We start from the raw sequence: 23821 nt of genomic DNA, 5'->3' as shown, positions 1-23821 counted from the left end.
CCTATGTGGACAAGAAGCATAGGAAAGTGTTCTCGGGGCGTGAGTAGTCTATCCAGACTGGCGATGACATCTCGTATCCTGGCTCCAGGCAGACAGCAGACCTTCCTAGATTGCATATCCAGTCTGCAAATTGGTCCCTCGGTGCCCCTCAGCATGGAATCCCTGATGACTATTACTCTGCGCTTCTTTGGGGGGAGCCAGTCAGTTGTCCCTGGAGATGGAGCTGTGTGTTGGGCCTGCTCCTGTTCCTCATCGGCAGTTCCTTCCTGAAGAATTTGGAATCTGTTCCGCAGGGTAAGTTGAGGGGTTGATGTATAGCTGCCCTGTTTGTAAGAAGAAGGAGAAGATGAGGAGATTGAAAAAGGGGGGGGGGGGTCTCCTATGTTTGCCCGTGGAGGAGGTCACCAGCTGCCAGGAGTCAGTGCTGCTAGCCATTTCCTGTATCCCAATTGTTGGTTTCAAAGCTGATGATTTGGGCGTCTCGAGGATGGACTTGTCATGGGCCTGCTCGGTGATTTGGGACAGCTCCTGGCCTTGTCCTCTCGGATGCTTCTCAGGCGTATCACCTCCACCCTGAGGCTCCTTAGTTCCTGCATGAGATCTCCATCCAGCTGCGCAGCCTCCTCTGTTTGTGTAGAGACTGTAGTGTAGCGCTGGGGGATGGTCTCGGTCTGCACAGAGACCTCTGTCCACCGTCCTGGGTCCTCCTCCTTCTGCACGCAGTCCGTTGTCGCTTCCTGGATCCCCATAGCGACTGGAATACTGGTCTTGATTGTAGACTTCGCGCTTCTTGTCCTCCCTGCCATTGCTGTTGTAATTGAGGTCTGCCTATCAGTAAGGTAGAGAATTAGGAAAATTAGAAAAATTTGTCTGTGAGCAGGTGTGAGATTTTGAAAGATTAGGATGTCTGAGAGTTGGAAGATTGGGGTATCTAGTGCTTGAAAGATAAGGGTGTCTGAGAGACTGAGAGTTTGAGATGTCTGAGAGGGTTGCTGTCTGTGAGTTAGTATGAGAGCCTGTACGATTAGGGTGAAGGGATAGTGTGTTTGAGAGGTCCGCTTGTTGCCCTAAGGCAGGGGTGTCCAATGTCGGTCCTCGAGGGCCGCAGTCCAGTCGGGTTTTCAGGATTTCCCCAATGAATATGCATTGAAAGCAGTGCATGCAAATAGATCTCATGCATATTCATTGGGGAAATCCTGAAAACCCGACTGGACTGCGGCCCTCGAGGACCGACATTGGACACCCCTGCCCTAAGGTATCGTTGTCTTGTGTAGTTTGGCTCTTCTTAAGGCTCTTCGCAAAGGCGCTCTCGCTAAGGCGAGCGCCTTTGCTGCTCGCCTTCGCCGCGCGCCGTTGGCTCGTCCCCTTTTATGGGGGCAGTTTGGCTGGTGACGTCAGGGGTGGGCGGAGTTAGCTCTCGCCTCTTCCCCTGCTAGCACCGCCTTCTCTGCTCCTCTCTCTGCTTCTTCCTGCTAGTACACTCTCCGCTCACTGTTCTGCCATGTGCTCAGGACTCTTCTACCATGTGCTCAGGACTAGGCACAGCTCCTACAGTCTCCCTTCGGCTGGCCTTGCACTGCACAATCATCCCACCTTTATAGGTTTTTATCCTCCTGGAGCGTTTTCAGTGCTACTTTTTCTCTTTTATTGATATTAAATCTCTGCCTATATCCTCGTGCTGCGTTCTCATTCTTCTCAATATCAGATAGTAGTAGTTTATGGAACGTTTCCAACACAGGATCCATGGGGCCTGGAGGGATCCAGGCGGACTTAGCAGTAACTCTAGAACGATCCAGTTCAGATCCTCTGGAGTCTTCATTGGCAAAAAACATCTTTATATGCAAAGTATATGCGGAAAAATTTCTCAATATCTATCTTAGTTTGAAAGTGATCAATGGGTTTGATTGCGATGAATGAGAGTCCCTTCATGAGAACTGTACATTCATCTATTGTCAATATATGTTGAGAAAGGTTTAGAATTGTTATCTCCTCCTGAGATGGATTTTCATTTATGGATACCTTTGTCCTCTTTGTGATCTGGTTTGTGGCCTTTGGTATCGGTTTTGGCCCTGTCCCTGGCTGCTGCCTCTTCACCATCTGCCTCTGCATTGCTGCCATGGTCTGGGGCCTAAAAAATCGTCATCTGAACTAGAGCTAAAATTTGAGGATTCAGAAGTCTTATCGAATGTAACTTTCTTTTCTGTAGAGTTCTTTTCTGCCCCTTTAGGCTTCAACCATGGGTAAACTTTATGTTGCAAATAATCTTGCTCGTCTCTTTTGAATTTTTTAAACTTATCTTTTTGAATATCAAACTGACACCCATTTACTTTAACTTTCATATCATCCTGATGTTGTCTGAAATCATTATCATTGGAATTTTGTTTTAAAACTTTTAGTTCTCTTCTATTTCTCTTTTTATCATTGCCATTGCTTTTTCGATTCGGTCAATAATCAAGACCATCAGGTCCAACGAGCATTTGTTTAGAATTGATATCCATTGTTGATTAAATTCAACGTCTTCATTTAACATTCTTGGTTCCTTATATATCCGCAGACCTCTCGGTATATATTCCTTCTTGCAATATTCCGTCAACGTCGCTCCATGTAGTTCAGCTCTCATATACCTTTTTGATGATATCGCCAGTTCATCCCACAGAATAGTGTTGTCCATTGATGCATGTTCCCAATTCATTGTAGATGAAGAGTCCAGGACTGAGCTAATAAAGTCAGCACTAAAGCTCAGTCCACTTTGCCATGTCTGTTGACCCATCTTGTTGGTATCAGTGTTAACAATTAGCACCAAAACTTGAAACTTTAACTGAGTGGTATAAATAACCAATATACAACAAATGTCAGTAATCCACTCACATGAAAAGGTCAATATTCAATAAACTGTTAACCATTCTTATTAGACCTGTTATTTACTCATATTTTTGAGCATATTAGTTTATGCAGGAAAAGGCTTTAGAGTTAAGGAGTACTACGCTTATGGACTCATCGGCATTCTTTGCCAGCGTAGACCATTAGTTTGTCCGCTGCTTTAGGGACAATTTCAGGGCACAGTGGTATCTAAAGGGCTGAATAAAAATATTGAATGGCAACATTTTTACTAACCCCCTTTACATAGTTTGCTCCATCAGCTAACTATATACTCCCCTGATCTTGGTACGTTCTATCAGATGTTTAGGATATTTAAACTATAGAGCCAATAGGACAAGAGCGGGGGCGGAGTATTCAATGATGCAGGTTTGTGGGTGTATAAATCATGTGCTGGCGCCATCTTGCTGGTGTTTGAAAATCTCTTACAGAATACTAAGAGGCAGTAAGTACATTTGCTAGAATAAATTAGGAATTGTTTTTTTAAAAAAGTATGTCCCTCTGATAAGTTATTGTATTGATTTTAATTTTTAGATACCACTGTGCCCTGAAATTGGCCCTGAAGCAGCGGACAAACTAATGGTCCGCAAAACGCTTGGGCTCTAGCTCCGATTCTGGCCCTGTTAGTCTGAGATAACACAGAGTATATGAAACCTATGAAAAAGACTAAGGATAAGTAACTTTCTGATAGCTTTTTTCAAACTGTGAAGTGGTCTTTATTCAGATGTTCACTGTGGATGAACTAGTCACAAGTTATAGTTTAAAATAAAGTTATAGTTTAAAAAAAGGACAAAAAGATTATAAGTAAAATATGAGTATAAGTAAAATATGGGTAGTACAAATGCACTATACAGGTTTTTGGCCAGTGATTGAAGGATGGAGTATGTATATTGATTACATCTACGCTGGCAAAGAATGCCGATGAGTCCATAAGCGTAGTACTCCTTAACTCCGAGGCCTTTTCCTGCATAAACTAATATGCTCAAAAATATGAGTAAATAACAAGTCTAATAAGAATGGTTATCAGTTTATTGAATATTGACCTTTTCATGCGAGTGGATTACTGACATTTGTTGTATATTGGTTATTTATACCACTCAGTTAAAGTTTCCTTAAGTTTTGAAGAAGAACTTAAACCAGAAAGAACCCCCCCCGAAGGGGCATAAAAAAACCAACCAAAGTAATGCCCTGTTCCAGGCTTAATGAGGGTTAGGTACTAGGCCAGAATTCCTTCCCTCAAGGGTCACCTGTGGAGTCTGATCACTTAAGAAAGTCCTCAGAACCTAATCTTCCATTCCAGTGCAAGAAAAGCACATGAGCACTGAAGCTGTGGGACATATCACAGCAATCCCTTGAGCCTAGGGTGGGATAGAAAAGCCTGCTTCTAGCACGGCAGACTGTGACAATCCTATAACCCCGAGGCTTGTCACAGAGAGATCTGGTAAGAGTTACAAGCCCAGATGCAGGAGGGCGAACCAAGTCAGAGCCCGGGGGAGTAAGTCAGCTGACTATCCGGTGGACTCAGAGGGAGAAAGGGAAGAAGGTCCAGACAGCTGGGACTTCCCTGATAATGTACTGAGATCAGACAGTAAGGATTGGCCTTATTGTTTTACAGAGTCTGTGAAGCAGAAGGCAGCACAGCAGGGTGCCTTGAGAACAGTTCAAGCCAAGGGAAGAAAACTTTCTCCCCTGCAGCAAAAGGGAAGTGGTTTCTTCCCTCAGCTAACGGAGGCTCTGTAATGAGCTTAGGAGAGCAGGGGAAGCAGGCAGAGGAACGGAAGCCAGAATGAGGAGGAGCCTCAGAAAGGAGGAAGGAGCTCTATGGGAGTCTATGCTGACTGAGAAGCAGTCAGAACCACTGGCAGTGAATGACTGGGACATGGAGGAGGACCAGGTTAGAAACCTTCCTGTAGATCTGTGTTTGCCTGAGCCTATGATAATAGAAGCCAGTGATACTCCCTCTGAAATCCAGCCTGAATGGATGGAGATTCCATAGAGTCTGTGAGGCTTGGGGAGAAGGTGGTTTTTCACTTCCCGTGCCTATCTCCTGTGGGGAACTGTGAATTGGTAGGACCGAAGTTGGTCCCTGAAACTGTGCCTGTATAAACCATAACAGTTACATATGTTGCTTCAGCTGAAGCCCTGCTCGTTCAAATCCTGAGTGAAGAAACAGCTGAAAGACTCTGGTGTCATATTCCCAACCTCCGTACCTGCTTGTAACTGTTAACTAAATATCTTAAGTAAACTGTGAAGCACAATTATTCCTGTGTGCCTTAGGAACTAGGTGAGGTTAACTTAAGAACTGCTCTATTTGCCACGCTGGTTAACTGCAATGCTAGCTTGAAGAATTATGGCATACAACTTGCTTTAACAAGTCTGTTTAAATTGAAAGCTCTTTGGGACTGTGAGGGCTGAATGCCTGTTCAAAGAGTAAGCTCTGGTGAAGAGAAAACGCTGGGACTATGTGGCACTTGGGTAAAGTCCAGAGCAGGAAGAATTATATTTTGAATTTGTGAAGAATCTTTACTTTTGTTCAAACTTCATGCCAGTGCTAAAACCAGTATCATTTTGTGTTTGTGAGGCTGTGCGCCTAAATAAAGTTTTCAGCTTTTGATTTAAACCATGCTGACTACTGGACTGTTTGTCATAAAGCACACTTTAATTGGTCCAGGAATATCTAGCTTGTAAGGTAACCCTACTTTAAAGGGGCTCACGCCAGAATGTCAGTTGTGAGTCAATACCTGGCTACCAAAAACTGCTCGGCCAGAGTACAGGTGGTGACAAAGTGGTATCAGTGTGGGATTGTTTTACCTTTCAAGGCTGGAAAAGGATACCACATGCCCCAAAATTTTTTGGGGGGATACTTTTGATCAAATTCCTGGAGGAATTTTGGTTTGGTGTTCCTGGAGGAAAAGTGTGTTTTGGCAAGCACAAGACGGATTCAGTGAATTGAATGATTGGATGCCATTTTGTGGGAGCAGCTGGTGCAGCACATGCAGCTTCTGGGTCCAGGAGGAGCAGCGCGCTCAGCCGCAGAGGATTCCGGGAGAGCAGTGGAGAACAGCGTTCCAGCACAGGAGCCGGGACACAGACGGTGCCAGGACTTCCTGAGGAACCAGAGGGGACCAGGAGGTTCCAGAAGAAGGGCGGTGCACCCTGTTAAGGAGCACGCAGGCACAGACTCATCAGGTCCGTGGTGAGCGCATAAGACGCGGGGTCTGGCGAGGGTGGTACTGGGAAGCCAAATTGTTGGAAGTATTGCACTTGGATAGTGTACCTTTGTTCCCAGTCTCTGCAGGTCCAAGATGGAGACGTCGGCGTTGGCAGCAGTGGCGGCTGAACGGCAGCGGCAGAACGAGGAGCTGAAGAGAGTCCTGGAGACCAACCAAGGACTGTGGCAAGCCAGCCAGGAGGCAGCGGAGCGTCACCATAAGGACTTTGTCAAAGTGATGGAGACACAGTCACTCATAATGGGACAGCTGTTGCACGTGGTGGAGACATATTTGGACGCCCAATGTATGGTAGATATAAGATCTACAGTTAAGGCACACCCACCCCAACACACACACCTGGGGATATGACACCAAGGGAGAATAGGGTGCCCGGAACCCAGGGGAGCACTGCTCAGAGAAGGTTTACACCATCCACTGAGATTCAATGCTTTAAGTGTGGGAGTAAAGGGCATCATCAGGGGGAATGCAGGCAGAAAGGAGACTTCACCATAACTAGTGGGGTGAAGCGGAATGCTCAGGGGGAGTATCTCCGGAAGGTATGGATCAAGGGTAGACCAGTGACTGCCTTGATCGATACCGGAGCAGAACAGATCGCTAAGGCCAAGGAGCTGTGGCATAAGATTAAAGGGGATAATCCGGACTGCACAAGCCTTGAGGAGGTGGAAATAGGGTGTGTGCATGGTGACACAAAAAAATATCCTGTTCACAAGGTGAAGGTAAAGATCGAAGGGGCAGTGAGGACATTGCAAGTCGCCCTAGTGCATAGTCTGTCCTACCCTATAGTACTGGGGCAGGATTGGTTAAGGACCCGGGGAGGAGAGGCCCGGGCAGGAGAATTTAACAACAAAGTTAAAGGGTAGGTTCGCCAGGTATTTGGGACTTGGCCCAAAAAGAAACAGAACCGCCCCAGGAGGTTACGTAAAGGCTGGCAGCCTACAGTGAGATGGGCGCCTTTGTCAGCCAGAGTCAAGGCCCCGACTAGAGCCTATGAGCGGGCAGCGGGTTATGACCTGTATGCTGCCCAAGATATGCTGGTACCCGCTCATGGGAGAGCAGTAGTGTGTACCAACATCCAAGTTTCACCATCCCCAGATTCCTACTTAAGATTTGCCTCACGCTCAGGGTTGGCAGTGAGGAAGGCGATAGAGGTAGGCGCAGGGGTTATTGACCCCGATTATCGGGGTAATGTGGGGATAGTGCTAGTAAACCATGGCACGGAACCGTATCAGGTCCAGTACGGAGACTGTATAGCGCAGATGATATGCGAGAGGATTTGGCCAGCAAAGTTGGAAAGGTGGGTACATCTACTGGGAACAGGTAGGGGGCATAAAGGATTTGGCTCAACGGATAGGACGGGCCCTATAAGTCAAATACAACAGGAAACTATGGCAACTTATCCAGGGGAAAAACCCCTATTGGAAACCCAAAGGGGGGGTAATTCAGTAATAGAACAGGAGCTTAAACGAGAATTGAAGGAATTGAGGGAGCAGTTGCAGACTCTTAGAGCTGAGAAGGAAATGTTCAGCAAGGAAGGGAAACAGGAACTGTTGAACCATACACAACAGACTGCAGATTCCTTCAGTAAGGCTCTGACAAAACTATCTAGTCAGGTAGCGCAAGTAGATACACAGGTATCTGACAATCAACAGCAACAAAAAGAACTAGGCAAGATTGTGGAAACCCTATCAGGTAAATGGAAGGATAGGAAGGGAGAGAATGCTACAGTGGGCAAACAAACACAAACATTTGAAGCTCAAATAGCACAGCAGAGGGCCCAGCTCAGCAAAATAGAGGGTACTCTGAAGAACATTCAAACCCAAGTGGGGAGAGTTAAACAAGAAAGTCTGGAGGAGATGGCTGAGGTGGTAGCGGCCTTAGCTCAGAGGGTGGATGGTGTAGAAGTTCAAGGGCAAAGGCAGGTAGAGCCTACCCAGCCGCCAGTGCTACATTGGCCTGAAGATTTTCAGGACTCACCCGCTACTACTCAGGGGCCCGGAAAAGAATGTAAAAATAATAGGGTAGAGGAGGATCTCTCCTTACCGGACCCATTGATGGTGGGAGAGGAGATGGTACTCTCTCCCCAGCAGTGGGCACAGTTTTTTCCTCATTTGGCTCCAGGCCACACTGAAGGGGGGAGTCCACAGGGGACCGAACTCACTCATTCCGCAGGGAAGAAAAGTAAAAATAAGAAGCACCATTAGGGTGTTCGTAGTATCATGACTAAACCAGATAGTCAGCTTTTAAGTGTGGGGGAATGTGACAATCCTGTAACCCCGAGGCTTGTCACAGAGAGATTTTGTAAGAGTTACAAGCCCAGATGCAGGAGGGCGAACCAAGTCAGAGTCCGGGGGAGTAAATCAGCTGACTATCTGGTGGACTCAGAGGGAGAAAGGGAAGAAGGTCCAGACAGCTGGGACTTCCCTGATAATGTACTGAGATCAGACAGTAAGGATTGGCCTTATTGTTTTACAGAATCTGTGAAGCAGAAGGCAGCACAGCAGGGTGCCTTGAGAACAGTTCAAGCCAAGGGAAGAAAACTTTCTCCCCTGCAGCAAAAGGGGAGTGGTTTCTTCCCTCAGCTTAAACGGAGGCTCTGTAATGAGCTTAGGAGAGCAGGGGAAGCAGGCAGAGGAACGGAAGCCAGAACGAGGAGGAGCCTCAGAAAGGAGGAAGGAGCTCTATGGGAGTCTATGCTGACTGAGAAGCAGTCAGAACCACTGGCAGTGAATGACTGGGACATGGAGGAGGACCAGGTTAGAAACCTTCCTGTAGATCTGTGTTTGCCTGAGCCTATGATAATAGAAGCCAGTGATACTCCCTCTGAAATCCAGCCTGAATGGATGGAGATTCCAGAGTCTGTGAGGCTTGGGGAGAAGGTAGTTTTTCACTTCCTGTGCCTATCTCTTATGGGGAACTGTGAATTGGTAGGGCTGAAGTTGGTCCCTGAAAGTGTGCCTGTATAAACCATAACAGTTACGTATGTTGCTTCAGCTGTAGCCCTGCTCGCTCAAACCCTGAGTGAAGAAACAGCTGAAAGACTCTGGTGTCATATTACCAACCTCCGTACCTGCTTGTAACTGTTAACTAAATATCTTAAGTAAACTGTGAAGCACAATTATTCCTGTGTGCCTTAGGAACTAGGTGAGGTTAACTTAAGAACTGCTCTATTTGCCATGCTGGTTAACTGCAATGCTAGCTTGAAGAATTATGGCATACAACTTGCTTTAACAAGTCTGTTTAAATTGAAAGCTCTTTGGGACTGTGAGGGCTGAATGCCTGTTCAAAGAGTAAGCTCTGGTGAAGAGAAAATGCTGGGACTATGTGGCACTTGGGTAAAGTCCAGAGCAGGAAGAATTATATTTTGAATTTGTGAAGAATCTTTACTTTTGTTCAAACTTCATGCCAGTGCTGAAACCAGTATCATTTTGTGTTGGTGAGGCTGTGCGCCTAAATAAAGTTCTCAGCTTTTGATTTAAACCATTCTGACTACTGGACTGTTTGTCATAAAGCACACTTTAACTGGTCCAGGGATATCTAGCTTGTAAGGTAACCCTACTTGAAAGGGGCTCATACCAGAGTGTCAGTTGTGAGTCACTACCTGGTTACCAAAAAACCGCTCGGACAGAGTACAGGTGGTGACAAGACCCAAAGCTGGTTCTTTGTGCTGCTATATCCTCTCTGTAAAACTTAGTAAATATATTTAGAGTAGACCGCGCAACTGCCCTCAGATTAAACCATTCTGGACTCCGTCTATGAAGACACCACACTTCTGGTGCAATGCACTTTCAAGGAAATTGGTGGATGTTTACCACATCCTATGTAAGCAGTGGAATTAGCTTCCCATATCCATCTGGAAATAGAAACCTTTGAGGCCGGCCTTCCTCTGTGTCCAGAGCTCAATAAGACAAAGAGATGATCTGACAACCATATACTATTGGTCACCTCTAGGTAACAGAACTCTTCTGATATCTAGCCTTGCTAGTATTTTGTCCTGCTTCTTTATGTCTGTGGCTTGGAATGCCGGTAGTCGGACCTCCTGATTCACATGGAACACAGACACCAACTTTGGCAGAATTGAAGGAATCGTGCGCAGAGACACTCTTGCCTCCATAATTCTGAGGAATTGTTCCTTGCATGATAGGGTCAGGTACTATGAAAATTCTCTGGTTGAAAACAATGGCTACCAGATAGACCATCTTTACCGTAAGGTCCGTCAGAGTGGCTTCTTGCAAGGGCTTGTATGGCGCCTTACCAAGGGCCCTCAAAATGAGCTTAAGGTGTCATGAAGAACAAGCTTGATGCACAGGCAGACGCAACCACACTGCCTCCTTCAAAAACATGGAAATAGGGTGAGGCAAAGAGCCTCTCTCCATACAAGCTCAAAAACAGGAAAGACTGGCCAACTGGACCTTTAAGAAACTAACCGCCAATCTCTTTTCTAAACCTTCCTGAAGGAATGAAAGGATCACTGCTATTAGATCGCTAACCGGCTCTATCTGCCGCTCTGAATACCAGTGTTGAAACAATTTCCAGGCTTTTGCATAAGCCGCTACGGTGGCCAGTTTCTTGGAGCAAAGGAGTGTGGCTATGACCACTTAGAATACCCTTTTTATAATAAGGCTGCACGTTCAAGAGCCATGCTGTAAGCCCAAAGCACTTTGGATTCTCTAAGGTGAATGATCCCTGCAAGAGCAGAGTCGGATGGAGAGGGAATCTCAGACAGGTATCTTGTAGCCAGACTAGATCTGGGGACCGGTGGATGATGCAGCCAATCTGGAGCCACAAGGACCACCAGCCCTCGATGTGTCACTATTCTTCTAATGACTCAGCCTATCACTGGCCAAGGCATAAGCACATACAAGAGATCCCTGGTGGGCCAAGGTTCTATTAGAGTGTCTATATCAGTGCTTTCCCACTCGCTCCTTTGACAGAAATATCATGTAGTCTTGTGATTACGGGCTGAACAATCCTGTGTTGAACAATCCTGTCAAATGCTACCTGAGACAGGGACCACTTTCCCGGATCCAGTCTCTCTTAACTGAGAAAGTCAGCCTGAACATTGTTCACTGCTGCGACTATAAACCCCTGCAACTATAAAGGAAGTCCTGCAGTGCCCAGAAAGAGGGATTAAAAACAGTAAGATAATACAAGATCTTACACTTAATTCCACCTAAGATCACTGCAGGAAAAGAATCTTCCTATAAGTACCGTATTTTCACGCATATAACGCGTGCGTTATACGCGTTTTTACCTACCGCGCATACCCCTCGCGCGTTATACGCGTGAGCGCGGTATACAAAAGTTTTTCTACATAGTTCCCACCCCACCCGACGCCCGATTCACCCCCCCATCAATACCGCTCGCACCCCCACCCCGAACGACCGCTCGCACGCGCTCCCACCCGCACCCGCATCCACGATCGGAGCAAGAGGGAGCCCAAGCCCTCTTGCCCGGCCAACTCCCCGACAATATCGGGCCAGGAGGGAGCCCAAACCCTCCTGGCCACGGCGACCCCCTACCCCTACCCCGCACTACATTACGGGCAGGAGGGATCCCAGGCCCTCCTGCCCTCGACGCAAACCCCCCTCCCTCCAACGACCGCCCCCCCCCCAAGAACCTCCGACCGCCCCCCCAGCCGACCTGAGACCCCCCTGGCCGACCCCCACGACACCCCCACCCCCCTTCCCCATACCTTTGGAAGTTGGCCGGACAGACGGGAGCCAAACCCGCCTGTCCGGCAGGCAGCCAACAACGGAATGAGGCCGGATTGGCCCATCCGTCCCAAAGCTCCGCCTACTGGTGGGGCCTAAGGCGCGTGGGCCAATCAGAATAGGCCCTGGAGCCTTAGGTCCCACCTGGGGGCGCGGCCTGAGGCACATGGGCCCAACCCGACCATGTGCCTCAGGTCGCGCTCCCAGGTGGGACCTAAGGCTCCAGGGCCTATTCTGATTGGCCCACGCGCCTTAGGCCCCACCAGTAGGCGGAGCTTTGAGACGGATGGGCCAATCCGGCCTCATTCCGTCGTTGGCTGCCTGCCGGACAGGCGGGTTTGGCTCCCGTCTGTCCGGCCAACTTCCAAAGGTACGGGGAAGGGGGGTGGGGGGGTCGTGGGGGTCGGCCAGGGGGGCGGTCGGAGGTTCTTGGGGGGGGGGCGGTCGTTGGGGGGGGGGGGGTTTGCGTCGAGGGCAGGAGGGCCTGGGATCCCTCCTGCCCGTAATGTAGTGCGGGGTGGGGGTAGGGGGTCGCCGTGGCCAGGAGGGTTTGGGCTCCCTCCTGGCCCGATATTGTCGGGGAGTTGGGGAGTCGGCCGGGCAAGAGGGCTTGGGCTCCCTCTTGCTCCGATCGTGGATGCGGGTGCGGGTGGGAGCGCGTGCGAGCGGTCGTTCGGGGTGGGGGTGCGAGCGGTCCTGCGAGGGGGGGGGTGAATCGAACATCGGGGGGGGGCATCAGGTTTTCAGGATGGGGACAGGACTTCAAGGGGGAGAGGAGAGTCGGGGCGGGCGAAAGGAGAGTCGGGGTGGCCAGAGGAGAGTCGGGGCGGGTGAAAGGAGTGTTGGGCAGCATGCGCGGTATACGTGTGTGCGCGGTATATAAAAATTTCTGTACATAAAGTTGTGTTTTTCGCGCGCTATACCCGTGTGCGCGTTTTACACGGGTGCGCGTTATCTATGTGAAAATACGGTAGTAGCTCTATAGTAGTTAAAACACCAAAGTCCTGTTTATCTTTCCCCAAGAATATAGTAGCAGGAACTACAAGTTCCAGCATGCCCCAGAGTCAGGAGAAAACAAAGCACTGCAACTAACCCAGCTGAAACAAGTTCTAGTCAGCTGAGAAAGATCCAGAATGTTGCTGCTAGCAGGTTTGGAAGCACAGCTGCAACTAGACCTAATTCTAGCAGAGTAGGAGAAAAGGGAGTGGCTCCCAAGCAGCAGGGGCATATACCGACTCTCAGACCTTCACTGAATGCGGTGGAAGGTAGAATTCTCCAGCCTTTGGCCAGAAGGAAACAGACACCAAGCTCACTGGATGAACAGGTAGAAACCTTTAATGTAGAACCTGTAAATGATTTTGAAGATGTGGTCATGGACCAGACTGAAATAGATGAAGAGTTTGGCTGATATGAAATGGAGACAGAATTTGCTGAGCTGCCTAATATGGATGACATGGAACCAAGTTAAAGGCTCACATTAAATGGTGTCTGTTTAAGAAAGGAAGTAAAAGAAAAATCCTGAAAGTACTTTTGCCTGCAAGTTAAATGATAGTGTTCAGAATTGCAGGAGTTAATGTTTATGGGGTATGGCAGAAAGATTGTAAGAAGCTATACTGAGACTTATAGGCAGGAACCATTTTGTGGTCCCCCCCCCCCCCCCCCCCCCATTTAAATGCTGCTATAAAGAAGTCTGCTTTCCAGGCAGTTTGTTGGAGACAAACAATTTGATAACAATTTCTTTGCTGGCTTTCATCTTGTTGGGATCTCTGGGCGGGTATCTGAAGAATTGGATCTATAAGGGTTTAGGAATGGATCCTATGACATGGGGAAGTTGTTTTAATGAACCCCCATGGAATTGCTTCAAAGAACAATCAGCTAACCAGTGAAAAATGACTATTTTGCTTTTCCTTGTATATTTTTGGATTGTTGTGTAGAAAGTCTAAGACTGCAGTTTGACATAGAAGATATTGAAGTTGCTTACTTGTGATTGTTATTTTTGCACTATATTTTGCCACCTTTTGATGGGCGAACATTATCTCATCTTGAGCAGTATAATAAAAGTATATTTTGACTTTTTTCAAGTCTGAATTTTCCTTTTATTGCATGCCCCAAATCACTAACAATACCTCGCCTTCCGCTCAGTCGAGGTCTGTGTGCCCAGGCTAGGCCTCTAGCTTCCTGAGTCTGGCCAAGCCTAATCACAATATGCACTGCTGAGATGGCAGTTGGGCCTCCAATTTTAATAGCGTACTCTTGATACCTCCTTGTCTGTTGATATAAGCCACTGTCATTCCACTGTCTAAGAAGACTGACTGCTTTCCCTTTAGGGTTTCTTGGAAGACTCTTAAGAAGGCTATGGCAATACTTGAGAGGGTCCAGAAGAGAGCGACATGAATGATTAAGGGTATGGAGAACTTTTCATACGCTGAAAGGTTAGAGAAGCTGGGCCTCTTCACCCTGGAAAAGCGGAGACTCAGAGGTGACATGATAGTGACTTACAAGATTATGAAAGGTTTAGAGAGGGTGGAGAGGGACAGGCAGGGCCGCCATCAGAAATTTCTGGGCCCCTTACTGAGCAATCCTATTGGACCCCCCATGCACCCCTTCCTCCCCCCGACCCCCCTTCTTCCATGGGCCGAATACACACATACTTTTCTCTGTCGCCGCACTCTTTGACCAAAAGATTTGTAAGCCTGCAAACACGTCAAGGTAGACTCTTTCAGCATGCCCTAACCTAAATTAAATTAATCTATACCTATCTATTCTAAACTAACATATGTCTAATACTGAACTAATAACAAACTAACAAACATCTGCATAATAAATAACTAATAAATAATAGTGCTAGTAGCTATAATTCACTTTTGAATGTAAAATCTCAGTTAAGGATTTCTTTTGACCTTTGTAGGCCAGAAGTAGATCACAATTGCACAATATTTTTTGTAACAAGTATTAAATGTGTTTTTATAAATACTGTAAGCTTAATAAATATATCAGAAAAAACTACACATCTGAGCGCATATCTGGACATACACATCTGTATGATCCCATCCTCCTCAGCTTGCCTATAGCTGCACCATGCATGTTAAAAATGTACGAAGTCCCTCCTTCCTCCGCCCAACGCCACTCGAGCAGGAGGGATCTGCCCTGCCCTGCTTACTTGCGAGCCTGCTCTCCTCCAGCCCATCCGAGGGCTGCTAAAGGCTAGCATGACCCGGCTTCTCTTCAGCCCACTGCGGGCCGCCAAAAGTTTTTTTCCGCTTCAGCTACTCCAAGGCAGAGGAAGGAGGAAGCTTCCTCCATCTTGTCCCTCCTTCCTCCGCCCGACGCCACTCGAGCAGGAGAGATCTGCCCTGCTTACTTGCGAGCCTGCTCTCCTCCAGCCCATCTGAGGGCTGCTAAAGGCTAGCGTGACCCGGCTTCTCTTCAGCCCACTGCGGGCCGCCGAAAGTTTTTTTTCCGCTTCAGCGACTCCAAGGCAGAGGAAGGAGGAAGCTTCCTCCATCTTGTCCCTCCTTCCTCCGCCCGACGCCACTCGAGCAGGAGGGATCTGCCCTGCTCCTGCTTTTCACTTGAACTCTGCCTTCCACAGCCCACCCAAGAGCTGCCGAAGTCCCTGCAAGACAGTACTAGCACGTTTGGGCTCCTCTCTGCCTCACCTTACCGCCCTCCCCCCTACTTGGCTTATCGAGGTCCGCTGAGGGCCTCCAGACTCACAGCTCCCCTTGTCCAAACCCGGATTTTGCCCGTTGCCAAAGTTTATCATTGTTTATATTCCTGTTTCTGTGCCATATTTTATTATTGTCTATGCTCTTGTTTAGATGCTAAATTTTATTGTCTTTGCTTAGTTCAGCTCCAAACTGTATTTCTGCCAAAGGTTTTACCAGTCTCTCGCTTTTCGGTTGCCCTGCCCCCCCCCCCAGCACATCCTGGGCTACATACAAACCTTAACTGCGCAATCTCCCCTGTTATCCATCTACTGCCCCAAGTCTCTCCGTGCTAGGCTCCATACGGAAAGTACTTAGCTGCTAATTGCTAAGTACTTAGCTGCTAATTGCTATAGCTCCCCCTTTGACCTACCCCTAAAAAAAAAAAATCTCCTCCCTACTCTTGGCCCTGCACTCAGCTAGTCTAATTTAAGTTCCCCTGCTCCTTCCTCAACTAACTCTATTTCCCCCCCTGCTGCAGACTCTCACACACCAACCACCCTGTCCTAACCCCAACCACCCTGTCCTAACCCCACCATGAACCCATCCTTCTGGATCCTTCTCCTCCTACTCTGTTCACCTCTCTGTACTTCCCTTTGTCTGAAACCTCCCTCTCCCAACCTACTCGACCCCGCTAACACCAATAACATCTGCCCTGGACTCAGAATCCCCACACTGACACGCACCAGAAATCCCCCTCTCAAGAAAAACCCCCGGAAAGTCAATCAAGATTCCCTAAAGCCCCTGCCCCCTGCCAGTCTTCCCAACACTGCCTCGGACTCTCTCACCCCAGTCCCGACACTTTATTGCAATGCCAGATCCACGTGTAATAAGACCCAAATCTTGAAGGACCTTCTAGACGAGCTCGACCCTGGATTCCTGTGCATCACGGTATCATGGATCGCCAAAGACGATCTATTCACACAAAATGAACTCCTCCCCCATGGTTACCAAGGCCTCTTCTCCCCCAGACCCAATCGAAAAGGAGGTGGTCTGGCACTCCTCTACAAATCTTTCTTTGACGTCCAGCTCCTCGAGATGGGCACTCACGCTTCTCTAGAATATTTGCTTGCCTCAGTCAATGACGAACTCCGCACCCACCCATTGGGCATCCTGTTACTAAACCGCCCACCTACCCCTTGGGCCAATTCCTCCAATCTCGTCTTCGAGGCCATAACAAACGCCTTCCTTAAATTTCAAAGACTTCTGGTTGTTGGTGATATCAATCTCCACCTTGACGACACCAACAGCAAGGACACGACTGAATTCAACAACTTCCTTATCTCCCTAGGCTTCCCCTCACCCACCCCATCTCCAACCCACGAAAAAGGGCACACTCTAGACTTCACCACCTTCCTCGATCTTACCGCCTTCAAAACTTCAACCGACGACACTCGCTGGGAACAAGTCCCCTGGTCTGACCACTTCTTAGGGATTACCTGCCTCCCCCATCTTCATGTCACATCTTGAATCCCCACCCTACTCCTCTTATTCCATAACCTTCCGTATAAAAACCTCGAGCAATCTATGGTCCAAATTCCTCAACCAACTCTCCTCCAACCCTAGACCTACAGATCCCGAATCCCATTGGCGCAACTGGACCGCCCTCTCCGAGTCCACCTACCACTCCCTTGCTCCAATATCCACTAAAACCATCTCCTACCCCCAAAAGGCCCACTGGTACTTACCTCTTCACAGAGAATTGAAACAGAAATGTCGCGCTTTGGAGCACAAATGGAAAAAATCTAAATCCCCCTCTGATAGACAGACCTGGAGGGTCAATATTAAACTTTACAATTCAACATTAAAAAAAGCCAGGAAGAACTTCTTCAGAGACAAGATCTCTAGATCCAACAACCAGATCAGTGCGCTGTTTAACATCTGGCGCTCCCTAACTACAAAAAAAGACCCATCCTTGCTCCCACCGTCTCTATCAGCCAATGCCCTTGCAAATTTCTTAAATAAAAAAGTTACCACCCTAAGATGCTCCTTCCCACCCACAGTCTCCTACAATTCCCTGACAATTGACCTCAACCCTACCTTACCTGTCTCCACCTCCATTCCTGCCGACAGATCCTTGACCGTCTTCAAGTTTGTTTCCGCATCGCAAGTCTCCAAACTCTGCCTCAAACTAAAAACTTGCAAATGCACCTTGGATCCTTTCCCTTCCTATCTATTCGAGAATATCTCCACACAGGCCATCGCTTCCCTCACCGAACTTATAAACTCTGCCCTAACATCGGCCCTTTTCTCCCCTGACATGGGACATATTTCATTGACCCCTCTACTGAAAAAGGCCGACCTTGACCCCTCCATACCATCAAATTACCATCCAATAGCAAATATCCCTCTCCTAACCAAGTTACTAGAATCCATCATATCCACCCAACTCTCATCCTACCTAGAAAGATTCTCTATTCTCCTACCCCACCAATTCAGCTTCAGACCCAACTTCAGCACCGAATCCCTTTTGGCCTCACTAATCTCTAAGGTGCAACAACTTCATTCTCGCAACAAATTCGCTGTTCTCCTACAATTCAACCTCTCCGCAGCTTTCGATGTCGTCCACCACGATATCCTAATCTTCCAACTCTCCGAAATAGGCATAAGCTCCACAGTCCTAGATCGGTTCTCGAAATTCCTACGCTTCCGCTCCTACACCGTTAACACAAACGGTACCTCATCCCCCCCCTGGAAGCCGAAATGTGGAGTCCCGCAAGGCTCACCCCTCTCTCCTATCCTTTTCAACATCTACATATCCTCTCTGAAACTCCTTCATCTATCCCCCCTAGAAACTCTCTACTCCTACGCTGATGACATCCTCATCCTCCTTGAGACCGACTCGAACCTCTCTAACCTTGCTGAGAACATATCCACATGTATAACGAATCTCCAATCCTGGGCCCAATCTGTACAAATGAAACTGAATGAGTCCAAAACAAAACTACTTTGGCTCGGCCCAATATTAGACCATTTACCCACCCTCCATCCCACTACCTTCCGACCCCACTCTTCAGCTTGAGTTTTCAAGCAAAGTCCTAGGCATCGTCATAGACTCCTCTCTCTCCTTCAATGATCACCTCAACTCCTTGGTAAAAAAATGCTTCTTTAGCTTTCATATGTTGAGGAAAGTGAGATCCTGCTTTCATCATTCTCACTTCGCCGTCCTCATTCAATCCACCATCCTCTCTAGACTGGACTACTGCAATTCCATCTATATAAGCCTAACTAAGAAAAACCTCCATAGACTTCAGCTAATTCAGAACGCCGCGGCTAAGCTTATTTTCACAAAAGGCAAATTCGATCACGTCTCCCCACTCCTCTCCAAGCTTCACTGGCTCCCAGTATACTCCAGAGTCCTCTTTAAATGTGCCTGTTTAGCCTTCAAGATCCTACATGGCATCCTTCCTCCTGTTATCCCACTCTTTTGGAATTCCTCAAACCCACACTCCACCAGACCCTCCCAAAAACTGAAACTATCATTCCTCTCTATAAAAGGTATATCCCGCGCAGGAAAACTTGGAACATCCCTCCCCTTTAGAACCACAGAACTCTGGAACAACCTCTCATCCCCGCTCAGAAATTCAAGCTCCTTCCAATCCTTCCACAAACACTTGAAAACTTGGCTCTTTTCAAAAATCTAATCACCTCCCATTCTCCAGTATCCTGTCCCTCTCTATCTCCTTAGTCCTTCTCCTATATCCCCTCATTGTAGTTCCTTTCCTCTTAACTCTGTAAACCGTACCGAGCTCTGCGCTGCGGAGATGGCGCGGTATACAAACCCAAGGTTTAGTTTAGATATGTTGATATGTGCACCTTCCTTCCTTCCCATCCATCCTCCTCAGCCTGTCCTTACACATCCACAGATGCATGTTAATGATGATGTATATGTTATGATGATAAATAAGTGCATATGAGCACATCATTAACATGCAGCTATGGATGAATATATAATGATGTTATGAGTGTGCACCTCTTCCTTCCCATCCTCCTCAGCATGTCACATACAGCATGTTACATTACACAGACTTTGTGTAATGTAACATGCTGTATGTGACATGCTAAGGAGGATGGGAAGGAAGAGGTGCACACTCATAACATCATTATATATTCATGAATCAATCTGATAATCATCACCACCAGGCTGTGTGTGTTATGGGATGGAGGAAGAAAGGTGCATGGGATGGAGGAAGAAAGGTGCATGTTTAAATTGATCACTGCCTTACAAGTTCTGCAGCTCCTCGTGCTGCTCCTCTCGTCCTGTCCTCCTAGAGACGTGGTGGCGTCATCCGGCCGACCCGCTCTCGCAGATTCAGTGGCAGGCAAGTGATGTGTCTCCTGATTGGCTAGGCACCCAAGCCAATCGGAGTGGAGACAGGGCGGGCCTTGGTGAAGGAGTCAGGAGACGGATCCACTTTTGTCCGGGGGGGTGCTATCAGGAAATTGGCAGGGGACAAAAAAAAGTATGACAGCAGTGTTTATTGTTTATTGTTGTGCACAGCAGAAGCATAATACAGGAATTTGTGCTATGGTGGCCTAGGACAGTGTTCTTCAAACTTTTTACACCCGTGGACTGGCAGAAAAAAAAGAATTATTTTGTGGACCGGCAAATTACTAGGACTAAAATTTAAAAACCCCGTTTCTGCCCGATCTCTGCGAGCTCGGTCCCCACAAATCATCTGATCCCATCCACACAAGCCTCAGTTATGATTTTATATTGAATGTATTTTATTAAAGTATAAAAAGAAACAATATTCTGTACAATTGTCATTTTATAAATACAAATAATTCAGAGCAAGGATCAACAAAACCCCTGTCTCCCCTCCCCTTCACATATATCCCCTCTACTATCAAGAAAACTGAACAAGCCAAATTATTACAGAATGCTACACAGAAATATCATGCTAACAGAATACTGCAGTCACACATGACAGGAATAGTTTTAGGGGAGTGCAACTAGGGCAACTGCCCCCTGGTCAGAGAGTGCCCTAAGCCAGCTGGAAGCTAAAGAAGCACTGCCTGGGTTTTGCAGTCCCCAGTTATGTCTAACACCAGCTCTAGCAGAATACCGTATATATTTCAAATCTGATATATTCTAATCACAAAATAGAAATAAAATTATTTTTTTCTACCTTTTGTCTCTGGTTTCTGCTTTCAATCTTCTTTTCACTCTCTTCCTTCCAGCGCCTTCCCTCTCTGTCTCTTCAGTCCAGAATCTGCCCCTTCCATCCACTGTCTGTCTTCTCCCCCTTCCATATGGTATCTGTCTTCTTTCTATGCCCCTCTCCCCTTTCCATCCAGCTTGTGCCCCCTCTCTCCTTTTTACATGATTCATTCCAGCTTCACGGCTCTCTTCATTTTTATCTCTCCTACACCAGATCTATCATCGTTGTCCCTCTCTGCTTATTTTTCTGCTGACCCCTTCCTATCATCAATCTCTCTACTTTCTCATGCCTGTGTCTCCCCTTCCCCTCCTCTAATCTCTCTGCCAGCTGTTTCCTTCCTTTTTTCATTCTCCCTTCCCTCCTCCTCCTGTCCAGCAGTAACTCTCTTCCCTTCCTCACCTCCCAGCAGCATCTCTCCTTCTCCCTCTCCAGTAGCAGCTGTCCCTTTTTTTTCCCTTGCCCACAAGCTTCCCTCCAGGTCCAGTAGCAGCTGTCCCTTTTTTTCCCTTGCCCAGCAGCTTCCCAGACTCCTTTCCCTCCTCCCCTCCCAGCAGCATCTCTCCTTCTCCTTCCCTCCAGGTCCAATAGCAGCTGCCCCCTTTTTTTCCCTTGCCCAGCAGCTTCCCAAACTCCTTTCCCTCCTCCCCTCCCAGCAGCATCTCTCCTTCTCTCTCTCCAGTAGCAGCTGTCCCTGTTTCCCCTTGCCCAGCAGCTTCCCAGACTCCAATAATGGCTTTCTCCCCTCCCAGCAGCTCTCCTTACTTCCCAGCGCAGCTATTCAGGAAGGCATTCTCGGGTCCTTTGTTGGGTCGCACCGCCTCTGAGGAAAGAGGAAGTTGCATCATCAGAGGCAGCTGCGACTCAGCAAAAGCTCCGAGGCTGCCTTCGTGAATCGCTGCGCTGGGAAGTAAAGGAGAGCTGCAGAGAGGGGAGAAAGCCACTGTCGGAGGCTCCCCAAGATCTCTCCAGCCCAGCGCAGACTTCAGCTGTTGATCTTGCTGGCCCTACGCGGACCGGCAGAAAATTGAAGGGAGTCAATCTTGCCGGCCCTGCACGTACCGGCAAAAATTTCCTGTGGACTGGCACTGGTCCGCGGACTGGCGGTTGAAGAACTGTGGCCTAGGACCCTGGGGGAGCCCGGGCCCCCTGTCAGCTCCGGGCCCCTGAATGCAGGACTGGTAGTACTGCCCTGATGGCAGCCCTGGGGACAATCGCTGCCTGGCTGGGCGGAACTTCCTCTCCGACGGCAGAATTGACGTCGGGGAGAGGAAGACTGATCGGCCCGAAGCAGGGAGAGCATGCGTCGGCGTTGGCTTTGGGGCCTGTTATCCATTGGTGGGTCCTGTTCCCCGATGGCAGTGGCAGTGGCTTGGGGAACGGCAGGGAGAAAGAAAGAAAGGGGGCAGGCAGGGAAACAGAAGAAAAGAAGAGAAACAGAAAAAAAGAAAGAAAGGTCAGGGAGAGAGGAAGAAAAAGTTGGGGGAGGGAATGAGGTGTAGAGGAGAGAAAGCATACAGGCTGATAGAAGGGAAGAAAGATTGGATGCACAGTCAGAAGAAGAAAGTGCAACCAGAGACTCATGAAATCACCAGACAAGGTAGGAAAAATGATTTTATTTTAAATTTAGCAAAGTGGAGGCAGTATTACCACAGTTTTCAAAGGAATTTGCCCAAATAACTTAATAGTTAACTGGGTAAATTCCCAGAGATGAAAACTTCCCTTCACTTACTATGCACAGTTCTGAATTTATATCTGCTGTCTATATTTTACAATATGGTCCCCTTTTACTAAACCGCAATAGTGGTTTTTAGCGCAGGGAGCCTATGAGCGTCAAGAGCAGCGCTGGGCATTCAGCGCAGCTCCCTGCGCTAAAAACTGCTATTGTGGTTTAATAAAAAGGATGGAGGGTATATTTGTCTATTTTTGTATGGTTGTTACTGAGTCATCTGCCTTGACCTCTTTGAAAAAACCCCAGAATAGGAATGATAATTAACATTTTCTCAGCGTATAGTGTGCTTTGTGTTTTTTAATTTTATTGTTGGTAGATCATTTTGACTTGGTCATTTTAAAGTAGCTCACAAGCTCAAAAGGTTTGGGCATCTCTGAGCTAGAGCGTTGAAACTGTGTATTTCTATTTTATCCCCCCTTTTACAAAACTGTGGAGCGTTTTTTAGCGCCATCCGTGGTGGTAGCAGCTCTGATGCTCAGAATTCTATGAGCGTCAGGGCTGTTACCACTGTGGCTAAAATCCACACTACAGTTTTGTAAAAGAGTGAGGGGTTAGTTTGTGATGACATATTCCATACTAGGCGAAGGTGTTTTCTGTGTTCTGTGTGTTCGAAAGACATGGTTTTCTGTTAGGATTGACGGTGTAGGATTGATCTGTGCTGGTCTGGCTTGTTTAGTTTTACAATGGGTGTATTGATGTACTGCTCACTGCAATATGTAAGATGCTGCCTTTTCCTAGGTACTCATGTGTGATGTGTGGTTTGTTACTAAAAATCATGTTTTTCTTACAGATGGGGGGGGGGTGCCAAAAAATGATGAGCCCCGGGTGTTACATATGCTACGTACACCACTGTATGTAAAGATACCAGAAAGCTGGCGTAGCAAAAACTTTAAGTAAATTGTTATTCTTCTAAGTTTTGAGTATTTAACCCTCCCACAACCTCACGGGCACTCGTTTCAAGTTTATTGAGATTTTGATTTAAACGCAATATCAAATATTTTCAATGCGTATAACAAAAATAAATTTGGGGAAATAAATAAAACCATTTGAACAATAAACATACAAACATATCCATAGATGATTAAAATTACATAAGGAGTACAAGGATAAACTACATTTGTTTAAAAATGCGTTCTCCGCGCCTGCTCATAAATTTGTTGACTGGAAGGATCCAGCAATGTGGCCAGATGCCATTCAGGACAAAGACAGAGAAAGAATTGTGCAATTTGGATTAATGATGGAAGATGATTTAAAGCAAATGGCACAGTCTACGAGTAAAGATCTTGACGGACGTTCTTTTTATGAATATCTCCTCTATGCCAAATCACCCAATGGACGTGAGAAGATTTTACGGGACTGGCTTAGGTGGAGCATTAGCAGAAAAGTATGTGTGTATTCG

At 47.4% G+C, this 23821-nt stretch overlaps 1 long non-coding RNA gene across 1 annotated transcript in view; it reads left to right on the top strand.

The window, feature by feature from the left end:
* The first annotated feature begins 8740 nt into the window (after positions 1-8740).
* Positions 8741-23821, top strand: part of LOC117361983 — a 74483-nt gene continuing 59402 nt past the window's right edge. Inside the window, exon 1 of the long non-coding RNA XR_004539778.1 lies at positions 8741-8863. This is a non-coding gene — a long non-coding RNA (uncharacterized LOC117361983). The remainder of the gene's footprint in view (positions 8864-23821) is intronic.

This window comes from Geotrypetes seraphini, chromosome 6 (genome assembly GCF_902459505.1).
Source record: "Geotrypetes seraphini chromosome 6, aGeoSer1.1, whole genome shotgun sequence".
NCBI classification, from domain to species: domain Eukaryota; kingdom Metazoa; phylum Chordata; class Amphibia; order Gymnophiona; family Dermophiidae; genus Geotrypetes; species Geotrypetes seraphini.
Note: the sequence above shows the minus strand (reverse complement) of the source record. Positions and strands in the feature narration are given on the sequence as shown.